This window comes from Heterocephalus glaber, unplaced genomic scaffold, assembly GCF_053883595.1.
Source record: "Heterocephalus glaber isolate CG9 unplaced genomic scaffold, H.glaber_assembly_v1.0 deba00001428, whole genome shotgun sequence".
Lineage (NCBI taxonomy): Eukaryota > Metazoa > Chordata > Mammalia > Rodentia > Bathyergidae > Heterocephalus > Heterocephalus glaber.
This window is the reverse complement of record NW_028258293.1, coordinates 36,598,046-36,613,716: the sequence shown is the minus strand read 5'-3', so window position 1 is coordinate 36,613,716 and position 15,671 is coordinate 36,598,046. Positions and strand designations below refer to the sequence as shown.

The window sequence follows — 15,671 nt, the reverse complement described above, 5'->3', positions numbered from 1 at the left end:
TCTGTCTCTTTCTCTCTTCAGGAACTACCAGGGGAGTATGTTGCTAAGCTAAATCTCATATAGTGGAACAGCTTGTATTTTGAAGGAAGGAAGAGTAAATCATTAGTCCACTACCAACCAGATGCTAGGCAATCATATTCTCCTACTTTGGATAAAATCTCATGGTCATTTCGTGGAAATAGAGATGTCCTGATTGGAAAAGGGACTTGAAGAAAGGTTGAGGTCTGGCATATAAATATGAGTCTGCTCAGGTATGAGTAACATACTCTTCCTACCATAGTGTACTTTTTATGGGAATTATACATCTTAATTCAAAAAACTTGAAAGAGATGAAAGGAAAATGCCTATTGAGATTTGGGACAGTGAGTATAAGAATATAGCAGAAGCCTGAAAAAGCACACAGCTGCATTCTGGTCCTGCTTCTCTCATTGAGCCAGTTGTCAATGACAAATTATTCTCCTCTGGATCTCACTTTAAATGAGGGCTTGGATGAGAAAAATTGCCATTTAGCTAGAGTTTGATAGCACTTTGCTCAGTTGGCAAAAAAGCTAACTTTTTCTGTAAGAAATATTTTAATTAATTTATTTATTTTTTGTTACTGGGGATCGAACTCAGGTCCTTGTGCTTGTGAAGCAAGCAGCCGAAACACTAAGCTAAATCCCTGGCCCCTGTAAGAAATATTATCCTTCATCTTATCAGACTCTTGCTGCACGTTCTTCCACATGCCCTTACTGGAAACTCAGAGCTCCCCGTTGTCTACACCTCTGCAGCCCTACCACTCACTTACTATAGGACCTTGTTTCTTCCTCCTTCATTGTATAACAGAGTTTACTGCCTGGAGTTTTTGTGATTAAATAAGTGAATATATGTAAAGTGCTTATATCAAAATGTAGCACATACAAATCATTCAATAAATGTTATGATATAGTTATTATTAGGATTATTATTCAGATCATACCTCTACTCATTCACAATAGCCTCTCTCCTCTTGGATCAAAACTCAGCCATCTTATATATTTTTCAACTAGGCTCTTCACTAGCCGGTTAATGATAAAATGTTAATCACAAATAATGATAACTGATTGCCTTAGTCCCCTTCTTAAGTTAATCATATTTTGATTGGCTCTTCTAATACTGTACCTGGACTATGGAGACCAATAGAAGAAGTCTTCAGCAAAGGCAAAGAGAGAAGGGGAATGACTATGAATTATAGCCTTGATATCATAGTGAAGGTCCTTTGATTTTTGTTTTTACTTTTCAGCACAAGCATGCCTTTTGAATTGGAAGAAGATAAAAGCTACTTTAGCATTTAGGTCAAGTTAGAAGCCCAGATATTTTTTTAACAGAAACTATTTTTAATGGGATGTAGGGTAACATTGTTGTTTTCTGTCTCCAATATTGATTTACTTGAACAGGTAGAACAGCGTTTGGTTATTTTTCAACTCTGCCTGGAAGCACCAGGTCACAAGCTCATCCCAGCCTGTCCACGCCTGGAGTAAACCATGAGAAAGCCTTGGATATATGAGACAGAGGAAGTAGCCAAGAGGGAACTCAAATGCTGGCTCTGTGACCAGCAAACAAATGGCCCTTAGGTTCTCCTACAAAAAGGCATTATACAATGGAAACCTCTACATTTTGGATCTATTAAAACATCACCCAAGGACCAGTCTGCATGGGTGTGAGGTGGTCAGAATCTGTGTATTTAGTTCTGTTATGAATCTGAAGCAAGTGGCATATGTTAGTAGGAGATCTGTGCCCAGAGATATGAGGAAGAGTGTGGAGTTTGATCATTTAATTCATTTTAGCAGTTTCCTGCAGTTTCTCTCACCATACTAGGCATGACCAAGCTTTCTATAAGACAAGTGCCTCATTAAACTTACCAGAAGAATTATGTAGTAAATAGTTTATAAAGTGCTCAGAGTGTTTCAGTGTTAAGGGAATACAGTATTAATTTTTGTTGAAATTGACCTAAATGCTTTTGTTACTAAAAAGAATAAACTACATAGAGATAAAAACCAGTAAAACATTATGCCAGAGAAATGTTTTTATTTTAAAAGGAAAAATACATCATTGTTTGAAAAAAAGAAAGTAAAGATAGTAGTGGATGTTGACTAAGAAACCGTATAAATATTTTACATGATAAAAAGAAAATTAAATCAGAACAAAGCAATTCCAAAACCTAAAAGATAATTTCCTCTTTCCTTCCTTCCTTCCTTTCTCTCTCTCTTTCTTTCTTTCTTTCTTTCTTTCTTTCTTTCTTTCTTTCTTTCTTTCTTTCTTTCTTTCTTTCTTTCTTTTTCTTTCCTTCCTTCTTTCCTTCATTTCCTTCCTTCCTTCCTTCTTTCTTTCTTTTTCTTTCTTTCTTTTCTTTCTTTCTTTCTTTCTTTCTTTCTTTCTTTCTTTCTTTCTCTCTCTCTTTCTTTTTCTTTTTTATTCCTCCTCTCTCTACTTACTAGTGTAGTTGCAGTACCATATACAGAAACATAATTTCAAATAATCTTAATGCATACATTTTGTTAGATTAAAGATGAAAAATTCATAAAAAGTCAAACCATTTTAAAATTAGTTTTATTATTGGTAGTAGCACAGTAATGGTTTACAATAAGTAGTATGTGATTTTCTTAATACCTTATCAACCAAAATTGCCATCATGAGATAAAAATGCAAACGTAAAGTAAGAATTTAAGAAAAAAATTTATAATCATATTTGAATTGGAACGTACACTGTTTTCTACTTTTTTTAAAGTGCTTACTTTGTATCTTTATCTGCTAAAAAAAGAAAGGGCTTATAAGCAATGGAAAATCCAGTAGCAATGGTTACCTTTAGTGCCTGTTTGTAAACTCTAAACATTATTTTACAGAAGAGAAAACCCAGGAGCTAGGAATTGGGTTTTGGGCAGAAATTATGCATAATTATATGGGAATATCTTATAAAAGCAAGGAAGCTCTCAAAAAATTCTAGGGATGTTAGAAAAAGATCCAGGATAGGGTAATTTGAACATGAAAGAAAACAATGACTGCAATGGATTAGAACTTAGAAAAGTGAGTAAGTCCACAATAAAACTTGTTAAGCATCAGTAACAAAATACTTTTTATATATTTGGAGGTAATTTTGGCACCACCTTGTTAGTCTGAAAATCAGTGAAATAAGTAATAATCATTTGTAAATAAACAATAAGCATTTGTCCTGTTTACCTGCATGAATGGTATTTCAGAACAATGAAATAGTAAGACAGGAATGTTCTCATTTGTAGAATTGTGGATAGTAAATATAGAGAAGGTGATGGATTTAGAATATTACCATTTAAAATTATCAATGAGAAAAAATGGTACTATGCAAAGATTTTCAAAAGGTATTAAAGCAAGTAGGTGAAGGAAAAACGACAATAGATGGAAAAATGATAATATGAGGATAGTCACGTAGTTATAGTGGACAAAAGATTATGGCTCCAAAGATCATTCCTCATTCACTGCTCAACTCTGGTGCCTGGAAAACCTAATTGGATCAAAACAGGAATAGGTCTTAATACACGTATGGAAATGAGAATCTGATACATCTAACATATCAGACTAAGGAAAAATCTCCAGGGTTCTGAAGGAATGCTCTTGGATCGAATCCAGCTAAGTTTGGACATATCAAGTTCTACACTTAGATTTTTCACTTCTGGAAGATTTTAAAAATAATTTGGTGACTGCTGTCTCTGAGCACAAAATCTGAGTCTCATCACTACATAATAATGCCTATTGTGTGGATGCCTGCACACCTGAAACTGGTAAGTACAGTATTTCTGAGAGAGATCCAAGCACATTTTTGGCACTCAGAAGTTAGTGAATATTACCTATGTTATCATCTCTACAGCTATCGCCACTCACCTACTTCCTGATTAGAAATGTAGTTCCTCCCAATGTTTTCACCTAGCCACGGCTTTCTTTTTTATTTCCCACAAAACGAAAAGCAATTGTAAAATTTATTCAATAAATAGAAATTTTTCCATTTGCACTAAATATATTCTGAGACTTTTCTAAATTTAACATCAGTATAAAATATGGCTTACACTATTGAGGAGGCATATGGAAAAAAACCAAAATACAAAAAAAAACAAAGGTGGTTTGAGAAGATGATGGGGCTAAACACATCTATTGCTTAAGTAACTTGCTCTAATACATTGGATGAACATGTAGGTTATTCAAGTTAATGACCTGGGAAGATTAAAATTACTAATGGATTATTACAGTTGTTCTAGACTGGTCTAAATTGCAAAGGCTATGAAATCTTTTTGATTGAATCAGATAAATATATATTAATGTATATATAAATGCAATACACATTATGATCTTATAATTTTTAATTTGCCAGAGTTTCAGGATGGATTTTGATTGGTTGGTTTATTGGCTTGACTTGAAATATTTTTTTTTACATTTTACTTTTATCTAGAAAGTCTTCCAGTCATCTTCTGGAATGAGATTTTTAAATATTCACAGATTAATAAAATAAACCTTAAAAACTATATAATTCAATGATCTCTTACCTCTTAGCAATTCATAAAAATAACATATATATTGGAAACTCATAATAACTGTAAAGAAAGTAGATTAGTGAAGAATTTTACAGATGAGAAAAGTGAAAGTCTGATAGATTAAGTGATTTTGCCAGGTGGGGACTGGGACTCAAAATTAGATCTTACTCCATATATTTTAATCTTTCCATTGTACATTTTCCTTAATAAAAAGGCTTCATGAATGGAAGAAATACTTTCTTGAGCAATATATAAAACAGCTAATGAGATTAGCTAGTTGAAAGCCTGTCATTTGCTTCACTACATGAGCCGTGAGTGATGATGGAAGGAGTAAAGAGAGTCCAGAGACTTGGTTTAAATCTCAGATTAGGGGGCTGGGGATTTAGCTCAGTGGTTCCACTGCCTGCATCCCAAGTACAAGGTCCCGAGTTTGATCCCCAGTACCAAAAAAAAAATATATATCTCATATTAACTGGTTTTGGGAAAGATATTTAAGCTCTCTGCTCCTTAGATGTCTCCATGTTAATGAGAATAATAATATTTTCTTTAAAAACTGTTATCAAATTAATCTCTGGATATTCTTGTTAATGAAAGTGAATGATCAGAATGGTTCATATTGTCATCTTCCTTAATAGAGAGACCTGATTCCTTATACCAGGGATCCTGTAGACTTTAGATAGTAATTCCTTTAATTTCACAGTGCTCTTTCCTATGTGTCCATGGGACCAGGAGACACACAGTTTAACTTTTGAAAAGCTGTCTGGAAGGAATACCAAATGAGTTCCAGAAAGCCAGTTGGAATTTAATAATGCATGAAAAATACTCCAAGGGGAGGAAAGAACCAATTAGAAAGCAATTAAGGAGATTGCAATTACAATGCATCTTAATAAACTACAAAAAATATTAGCCCACAAATGGAAGTCAGAGTACCTACCTGTGGAAGGAAGAAGTGTAAACAGTATTTACAAGGCAGGTATTATGAAACAAAGAACAGGAAAAGAGAAAAAATTATATTTTTTCCTGCATATCTGAATTCCAAGTGCCCTTTAAGAACCAATCCTTCTCATGCTTCTTTAACAATTTTCCCCAGCACTGTTATAAATTCTTGGACATCCTTCATATTTAAAAAGCTAACCCTAATAATTCCCCAAATAGAAGGTCCAAATTGTTTGAGAAGTCTTAGTAGATGATCAACAGTCTTACAAATCAAATGAATGCAAATTAAAACAATTTAATATCCCACTTTGAAAATTAGCAATGACTTTTAAGTATGTCTTACCTGCTTGTTGTCTGTCTATCCACATTTGCATTTGGAGATGCTGCCTAATATTGAGTATTTGAGGATCAGTAATTCCATGGTACATGAATGACAAACGAGTGTAGTACAGGGAAAGGAAATTTGCAAAAGATGATAGGAAACAGCCAGTTAAGGGCTCGGCTCCAATAATGAAGTCACAAGAATTCAGATTTAGAGTCAACTACTACCATGTGAAAGTTGAGAACTTTAATCTATATCCCATAGTTAATCATCACAGTAATTTCTACCTCTTATTATATCCCCACTTGAACAGGTTTTTAGTGAAAATTATTCAAGTTAATATGTATGAGAGAGCTTTGAAAATTGAGTATTACTAGTATTATTATAAGAAAGAGAACCACTTATCTGAACAATATTAAAAGCTAAGGACTGCAAAGAAAATAAGCAAATGATATGTGTACCTAAAATTTTATCAATATTAAAACATAATGAGAAACATGAATTTTATTTCAAATTTTCACATTCCCTTTCTGTCCTAAAATGACATTTAATTGATAGCCCAAAATGTGATCATGATATTTGAAGTCATCTTTAAACAAGTTACATAATTTTTTAAATTATTTAATTTTCTTTATTTAATGCTTAGATGCATCCAGGGCCAATCTAGAGTAATTTTCAGCGGGCTATTAATTTGGTTGTCCAAAATACTTATAATCTGTTCTGTTTGTTTTAGCAACTCATTATTCCACTTGACATCAATATGCACAGAGTTTATTCTTTACTTTCTTTTAATTATTGCTAATTATGAAAATAATAAGCAAAATATATTTTTCATGCTTCACATGTGAGCCTTCTTCCCACAGTGGGTTTATATATTCCATGGAGCAAAGGCTATATTTTATTTTATGTATATTTGATTTTTCCATTCCATATAATTTCTACACTTGCTAGAGCACTAGATTTTTCACAGGCTACTCCTGTAATGCATGAGGAATTCAAAAGAATAAAAAGGTCTGAATTAATGGAACTAGTGGTGAGATAACATGACTTATCTATGCCCTGATTTAGCAGTTTGCTTTTTTCTACCTCCGGGACCCTTTGATATCTTCCTAAAGTTCCATCCACTGTTGGAGGAAGGTTTTTGGGAAATTTCTGCCCTCAGGCAGATAGGAATTTGTAGAGCAATATCACAGTTACTCTGAGGTGACTCAGATCTGTGAGTCATGGCACAAACCTGTAATTCCAGTTCTCTGGGAGGCTGAGGCAAGAGGATCACAAATTGGAGGCCAGTATGCTCAACTGAGAGACTTAGTAAAACCCTATCTCAAAATTAAAAATAAATAAATAATTAAAAGGTCTGGGAATGCAGCTCTGGTTTGTACCACCAAAAGAAAAAAAAGAAGTCAAGTGACTCAGCATTATGAACTGTGATTGATGGACAAGCTTTGATCCATTTAAAACTCTCTTGAGTTTCTGCCTTATTACAAAATCAAGTCCTTCCTTACAGAATCTTATCAGCTTGTGGTTTCCCATCTTAATAATCTTCTGTTACTCCATTTTTTCTATGTAGATTATCACTTCCTTTTTTTTTTGGTACCAGGGATTGAACTCGGGTCCTTGCGCTTGCAAGGCAGGTGGCGGAACAACTGAGCTAAATCCCTGGCCCTATCACTGCCTTTCTTGGGCATCACTGCACTAGAGAGAGCATTGGATTTGGAGTAATGAAGACCCTAATTTGAATCCTTATTCCATCATTCCCTGCTGTGTGATCTTAGATATTTTTTGTAAAATTAAGTTAGTTAATATATAACATAGGATCTGTCAAAGAGCCATACAGAAGATTAAATGAAATTTTAAAAACTTAAATTGTGCCAGGAATTTTTAAGTCAAAAATATTGATTTCTTTCCATTTTCTTTTTTTTTTTTGCACACAAACTTAGAAAGTAGAGCACTTTAAGTTACTGAACTTTGGATTTATTCTTTGACTAGCCAAGTGCTTATAAAATTCTACAATATCAAGTATGCTCCCCACTGCTAGCTTGACTTTGTACTGGCAGACTCCTACTATCGTAGATGATCTATTCCTAAAAGCCTGTATAAAAATCACAGGTGCAAAAGAAAGTAGAATAATAGATTTAGATACAGTAAGAGCCACAACCCAAGACATCATATCAGTATTCTCCAAATTATGATGTAAATATTCTATTTTACTTTTAAGAATAATATAATATGTATACACAATTATTTAAGGTATAATTTAAATATCAAATATAGGTTAAAAAGTTGTTCTTAAATTTTTCTTTCTTCAAATTGTTTGACTCAGCTTATTTGAAAAGGTGATGCAAACCTCTGATTTTAATGCTGCAAGTGAAGGGATACCATGCATCATCTTGCAAACAATTTATTTCATAATGACAGCACAGACCACTAGCCTTCTTCTCTTCATGAGAAATTTGTTCTACTTTGGGAATACATAAAATTCTTGTTGTATATAAATTACTGGGATACTTTTATACTGCCCACTATGACATTAGAATTTTAAATATTATTAGTAAAGTTTTTGTAGAATCTGAGTGCATTCTTTTCCTCTACAGCACTCATTTCTCTGAACAGAGCTGTGTTGAAGTTGGCTTGCATTAGAGACAAAGCTGATCATGTCTCTTTCCAACTTGGCCATCATGATATGCTGTCAGGTCACAATGAGAGTACTGATGCCACCAAAATTGGCAAATGCTATAAGTCAAAATTGTTTCTGTTATTTTACTTATTATTTGAAAACTGGTTGCCAAAATTTCACTAACACTTACCACCCTAAACCCTATCATTTGTGTTACACTGCCGAGTGTGGACACAGAATCATCAAATAAACCTTGATGTTATTGTTTCTACAAATCTCTTGAGTCCTCACTTTTGTTTAGGTAGTTTCAGAAGGCACCAATTAATGTGGAATAAAGACAGAAACAGGTATTTATTTTATTTGAGTTTCTAAACAAAAGATTAACTTTTCCTTGTTGTATAGAGCAGGTCACTGAGTAGAAGGTAGATTGTTAATATGAATCATTCCAGAGAAATAAGAAATCAAGATCCAGCTACTACTGCCCAAATTTTCTGAAAGAATTGCTGAGTGTGCAATTTGTTTGCATTTGTAATCCAGTGAGAAGGAAGACAAGTATCATTTGTGCAATGAAACTATAATGAATTTAGAGAATGACTGAAGCTAGTAAGTACATCACTACAAAAGTCCAAGGGTCTATGGATAGGCCTGGATTTTTCACATGCTGCTGTTAATATGAGGTATGATGAAAATACATGGTTAATGTTTAAATGCAAGTATTTATTATAGTAAAAGACACATTGGCATTAATTCTTCTGAAATATTCCCCTTCACTTTGAACACACTTGTCCTATTTTTCTTGCTACTTTCTGGAGCAACTCTGGAAGTCCTCTTTCATGAGTGTCTTTATGAGGTGTTATCAACAATAAGGTAAATGCTTCTGCTGAAAGCCATCCAACAGAAAGGTAGGCTAATGAAAATGTTATGGTGTGTCCTGATTTCCCTTTTTCACCAGATATGGCACCATGTGACTTCTGGCTCTTTCTCAAAATGAAAAACTATGGAAAGTAAATGTTTTGAATTTATTCAGGTCATCAAGGTAGCCATGACTATACAACTAAAGACACTCACAAAAGAGGACTTCCAGAGCTACTTCAGAAAGTGGCAAGGATGATGGGATTATGTGTGTTCCAAGCAAAAGGTAGTATTTTGAAGTGGATAATTGACAATGAATCTTTTATTGTAATAAATTTTTAAAAATTTAAAAATTCACTTCATTTTTCAATCACACTGCACATTTGCTGTAGTTTCTCTCCCATGACAATTGACAAGTGGCAAGTGGCTGGACTTAGGGAACAGTTCTGAGAATCAGAGGATAGAATGAGGAGGAGTATGATTTGGAACCCCACATGTATACAGGGAATTGTTTTAGCAGTAGGTTACAGTTGCAGAGGATTGCTATGAGTCCCAAAGAGCTGTATTGCATGACAGAAGAGACAATGACTGAGGAGGTGGACAGGGCCTATCCTACTTCTCTTTGTCTGCTTGATTGTTGGATTCAGGTTAAATTCCTGGGCAGTTTGGAAGGAAAAGTGCTTGACACTGAGTTAATGGCCTTGTTAATACTAGCCCATGGACTAATTAGTAATTCATTGGGGAGATAAAAGATCTATGACTATATTCATTAATTCATTTACTTAGCAATGATCTATGGAACTCTCACTACTTTGATGGGACTGCTATGGGCATTTGGGATAGAGCAGTGAATGAAACAGCCAGAGATCCTTCAACAACAATGTTTGCATTGTTTATATCCTGAGTGCATGGAGTAAATCACACTCTACATTTTCCTTGTGTCAACATTGCTCCCTTAAAAATCTTCAGAAATTAATATACTGCATTAGGTATATGATTTCATTTTTGCTTCTTCCTTCACAATTACACATATTCAGTTGACATTCAAAGAACATTTACATCTTTGACATGTCTGTTTATTTATCTTTGTATAACTATCAGTAGTATCTATATAAAAGTTTTTCTGTTTTCTACTTATTTGGTAAAATAATTGAATTAAAATGAATTGATTTGACCATTTTCTTATTATGCTTCCTAGAGGTGCTTAATACTTAGCAGGCATTTGATCAATGATTGCTGATTATTTCCTTAAATTGCTTTAGAGAAAATGTGGGGCTGAGATGTTATGCAGAAGTTCTTGGGTAAGATAATCTGTAAATAAGTCTTCTTTTATTAAAGATTTCAAATCAATACTATTTTCTCATTTTTGAATCTTAATCAGGAAATCAGATCTAGATTCAACCCATTTCAAAATGTTTAACTCATTTCATAATTATTTGTATTGAGTTAGAGTGCATAAAGTATTTAGTGACCTGAATTTAAGTCCTGTATTCTCTCTTATTACCTAGGTAACTTTGTGCAAATAATGTAAACTTGCTTAGCATCTATTTCTAACTAATAAAACAGGGATAAAGATACCAATTTCACAGTTTAGCAGCATGTATTAGATAATGTGAAATAATATTAATAACTAAGCATGTTCAGTGATAACTATATGCTGTATTTTCATAAATAGTCTCTTATTTCTCACTACAGTCTTTTACAAAGGTGCTATTATTATTCTCTTTTTACAGGTAATTAAATGAAACTACAGAAGTTAAATAACTTGCCCAAATTTACCAGCTAGTAAGTGTTTAACTAAGTTATTGTTTGGGCAGGATGGTTCCAGAATATGCTTTTATTTACTGCTCTACTGCAAGATTTCTCAACATCAATGCTATTGGCATTTTAGGGTGAGTAAGTCTGTGCTGTGAAAAGATGTCCTTTGCATTGTGTGAAGTTACTTTAATGCTCACACATGGAACAACTAAAAATGTCTCAGATATTGTCAGATGATTTTAGTGTTCCAAAATCACACCCAGTTGAGAAGCACTGCTCTAGTGCATAAGTCTTCATAAGAATGATATAACCCCAAATTTAAAGACCCAATCCAAAAATGGGCATCTGAAATGAACAGACATTTCTCAGACAAAGAAATAGAAATAACAAACAAATACATGAAAAAATGTTCAACATCACTGGACATTCGAGAGATGGCAAATGAAAACAAAGCTGAGATTTCACTTCACTCCAGAAAGAATGGCTGCTATCATGAAATCAACCAATAACAAATGCTGGCAGGGCTGTGGGGAAAGAGGAACCCTGCTCCACTGTTGGTGGGAGTGTAGACTGGTGCAACCACTGTGGAAATCAGTATGGAGATACCTCAAAGGACTAGGACTGGAAGTCCCATTTGACCCTGCTATTCCACTGCTGGGGATCTTTCCCGAAGAATTAAAAGAATCATACCACAGTGATATATGTGCACCTATGTTCATAGCAGCACAGTTTGTGATAGCTAAACCTTGGAAACAGCCCAAATGCCCATCAACTGGAGACTGGATAAAGAAAATGTGGTTTTTTAATAAAATGGAATACTACTCAGCCATAAAAAATGAGAAATTAGAGACATTTATAGCTAAGTGGATGCACATTGAGGAGATACTCTTAAGTGAAATAAATAGCACACACATGTATAAAAAGTTTCTCTGGTGTGAGAAACTGAAAGTGCAAATAAGGACTAAATGTATAATAGGTAATGTGAAATAGGAAGAAAAGGGGCAAAGGGGAAGGAAGTGGGAGGGGTAGGGGAAAGGAAAGAAGGGAATGGGATTAATATGAGAAAATGGAAAAATAGGAACAAAATCTTTGCAAATAGGGAGGAATGGAGGGGTTGAAGGTAGGGCTGGGCAAGGGTGAAAAATAAGAACCAAGAGAGATTATGTAAAGGTGCAAATTTCCAATGATGAATGTCATTATATTGTATACCTAAAATGTACTAATGATTAAAATGAATAATTGATGATGCAAAGTAGGAAGAAAAGGTCCAAAGGGGTAGGGGTAGTGGGAAGGGTAGGGGAAAGGAAAGAAGGGAAAGGAAAAATGCTGAGAAATGGAAAAAATGGAAATAAAGTCTTTGTAAATAGGGAAGGGTGGAAGGGCTGAAGGGAAGGCTAGGAATGGGGGGAAAAAGAGAAAAAGAATGATATAACCCACCACAGGCAGAGATTAGCATTAGTTAAGAAAGTGTTGTAAAGAAGTACTCTCTATCTGCTTTCCTATTTTGGATGCCAGAAGCCTAATCAAAAGTCTTGTCTATATATCTATGTAACACCTGACAAAAAACATAACGGAGCATTTTCGAGGTTGAGGGTGTAGGTGAATGATAGAGGTTGTCTCTAGCGTGTATGAGGATTTATGTTCAGTCACCCCTGACAAAAAGTAAAAAATTTTTGAAATTACTAAATACATGATTGAAATTATTTTGCTTACTACATATAACCTATGGTATATTGAATGATCACTAAACAAAAAGCTATCTTTGTTCTCATAACAAAAATAATGATGCTAGGTATAGTGGAGGTGATAATGATAGAATTTACTACGCTTTGTAAAAAGTCCTTTATATGTTCTATACATTTAATACATAATAAGTCTAAGTGTTGTCAATACTATCTGATCTTTCTAGATGATGAAATGGAGTGCAGAAATTAAAACTGTCTTTTCCAAGGCTGACCAACTAGTAATTATAATGGAACTCACCATTCTTTCTCTTTCTCTATATCTGATTCATTTAGCTATGATTTTCTCACCTGTAATCTTGTCCTGAGCTGTAGGATATCAAGAGGTAAGTATTTTAAACCTCTCTTGATGATAAGAATTACTTCTTGCCTGTATTCTGAATACACTCCACAGGACAATTGTCTGCTTTTCACAACTGAACATTGTTTGGCAGTTGTACATTGGCGAATTACTTACTCTTTTTACATTACATAGTATTGACTATGCATTGAATGTAGGGCAACAGAGAAAGTGGACTTGCACAGGAATTCATATTGGCTTCATCTGATCGTGAGTTGCACACAGGTTATTCCCTAATGGTTTTAAACAAAAATACAACAAAATAATAACACTGCAGCAGAACACGTTATTTTGTATCTCTCAAGGTTTCTATCAAAAGATGAGAGAGATCCCTAGATCTAGTATTAAGGACAGCTTAGGATTAGAAATAAGCTGCTAGGACCAGTGCAGTCAGACAGATGATGGGGGAACGCAAGCGACCACACAATGGGACTGTTCTTACTAAAACCCGCATTGACTACTGCCTGTCCATACACACTTATGATAAAAAACTTCCAGAAATTTACTCCCATCACCATAAATATATCCAATGTTTTTCTCCGTTCATTTGCCCAAACAGCCTGTACCATAATCATCAGCAAATAACCCTTTCACCATGGTCATTTTCTCCTCCAAACCATATATGAAAGAGGCACATGTGTGTCTGTCTTTACCAGACTCTTCGCAGTATCCAAAACACAGAATCATCTGAGGTAGTTATTAGTGTATGAATGGATTAAGAAAATATGGTATATAGCACCCTGGAATATTTATTTAGCCAGTAAGAAGAGAACAAAATACGGTCATTTATGGCAAAATGGGTAAAACTAGAGGACATTATGTTAAGTGAAAAAAGACAGATACAAAAAGACAAAGACTGCATGTTTTCTCTCAACTGTGGAAGATATAAGGGCTGATCTAAACTACAAGGGTGTAGAATAGTGATTACTAGAGGTTTTGAAAGTTAAGAGAGAGGGACGATAGCTAATGGGTACCCAAATCAAGTAGATAGGAAGAACATGTTCTAGTGTTCTGTAGCTTAGTGAGGTCACCTAGTTCACATTAACCTATTTTGTATTTTATAAATAATTAGAAAATAAAATGCAAAGCTGCAAAACCAAAGAAATAATAAAGAGATGGACATGCTGATCACCCTGAATTGAATTTATATATTATATATTTTAAAAATGAATTGAAATATAGCACACTTAATAAACATGTATAGTATTATTGCATGTCAAATAAAAACACAATTAAAAAAAGAAAATAAGTCATCTCTAGCAGTGTGGTCCAACAAGTTGTGGAAAGTATGTTTTTGCCTCTCAGTTTCCACAATGCATGTAAGTAAACTAGAAGAAGGTTGAAATAAGCACAAAAAGGACCAACTTACAGTACCAGTTATGGTTATATATAATATATATACATATATATTATGTAGAACTGTAGATATAGAAACATATTATTGTTTTTAATGCAAAGATCTTGAAGGCATGCCCTATAGCATTTTATTTCTTATAACAGGAAAAGCACTGAACATATTACTTTACACAAAATAGTGATCAGATATATATTTACTGAATTAGGTTAAATGTGGCATATAATTTTAGGGTATGTATGGGGAAAGGAAGCATTTATTGAAAAATTACTATGTCCTAACAACTTTATAAACCAATTATATCTATTCTGCTCTACAGCCCTATGAAGGAATTTTTGCAATATTGTAGATGAGAATACTGGATTAGAATTACTGCATGATTTGTGAACCCAAAATAGTTAATGGGAAAACAAGCTTAATTTTTCTTTTTTAAAAATGCAAGGTTTCTTTGCTGCATTGACCTACCTCCACCTGTTGGGCTACAATATTTATTTTTTACCTATTTACTAAATACTTTACTATTTATTGACTTAATTGGTTCATTTTTGTCTCTTGTTTAACTTTCTAACTCCAGTTCAAATAGTCTGAGTTATAGGTTGCATGCACATAAATAATAATGGAAAGTAAGCAGCGAGGAAATTTCTCCTCTTTATTTTTAGTTTCTGAAAAGAGCTCTCTGCCTGAAAATAGTATTCTCAAGGGACAAGCAAAACAAAAAGGTGGCTCACTTTTGGAAGTATCCAGGAGAAATTGATAAAGTTAATCTGAGGAAATCCTTCCTAAAAATTGCTCTTGGAACAAAGGAAGCAAAAGACCTCTACACTGAAAACTACAGCTCTCTGAAAAAAGAGATCGAAGAGGATATAAGAAAATGGAAAGATATCCCTTGTTCCTGGGTAGGAAGAACCAATATAGTGAAAATGGCCATACTTCCAAAACTACTATACAGATTTAATGCAATGCTGTTTGAAATTCCAACAATGTATTTCACAGAAATAGAGAAAACAATCCAAAAATTCATTTGGAACAAGAAGAGACCTAGAGTAGCAAAAGCAATTCTAGACAACAGAGATATGGCAAGGGGTATCACAATCCCCAACTTGAAACTATACTACAAAACTACTGTGATAAAAACAGCACAGTACTGGCAAAGAAACAGACCCAAAGATCAGTGGAATAGATTAGAAGATGCAGAAACAACTCCAGATACTCAGCCATCTCATCTTTGACAAA

At 34.0% G+C, this 15,671-nt stretch overlaps 1 long non-coding RNA gene across 1 annotated transcript in view; it reads left to right on the top strand.

The window, feature by feature from the left end:
• Positions 1-11,997, top strand: part of LOC147828079 (uncharacterized) — a 32,149-nt gene extending 20,152 nt beyond the window's left edge. The window contains exons 2-3 of the long non-coding RNA XR_015451500.1: positions 1,416-3,773; positions 10,978-11,997. This is a non-coding gene — a long non-coding RNA (uncharacterized LOC147828079). The remainder of the gene's footprint in view (positions 1-1,415; positions 3,774-10,977) is intronic.
• The last annotated feature ends 3,674 nt before the right edge of the window (positions 11,998-15,671 follow it).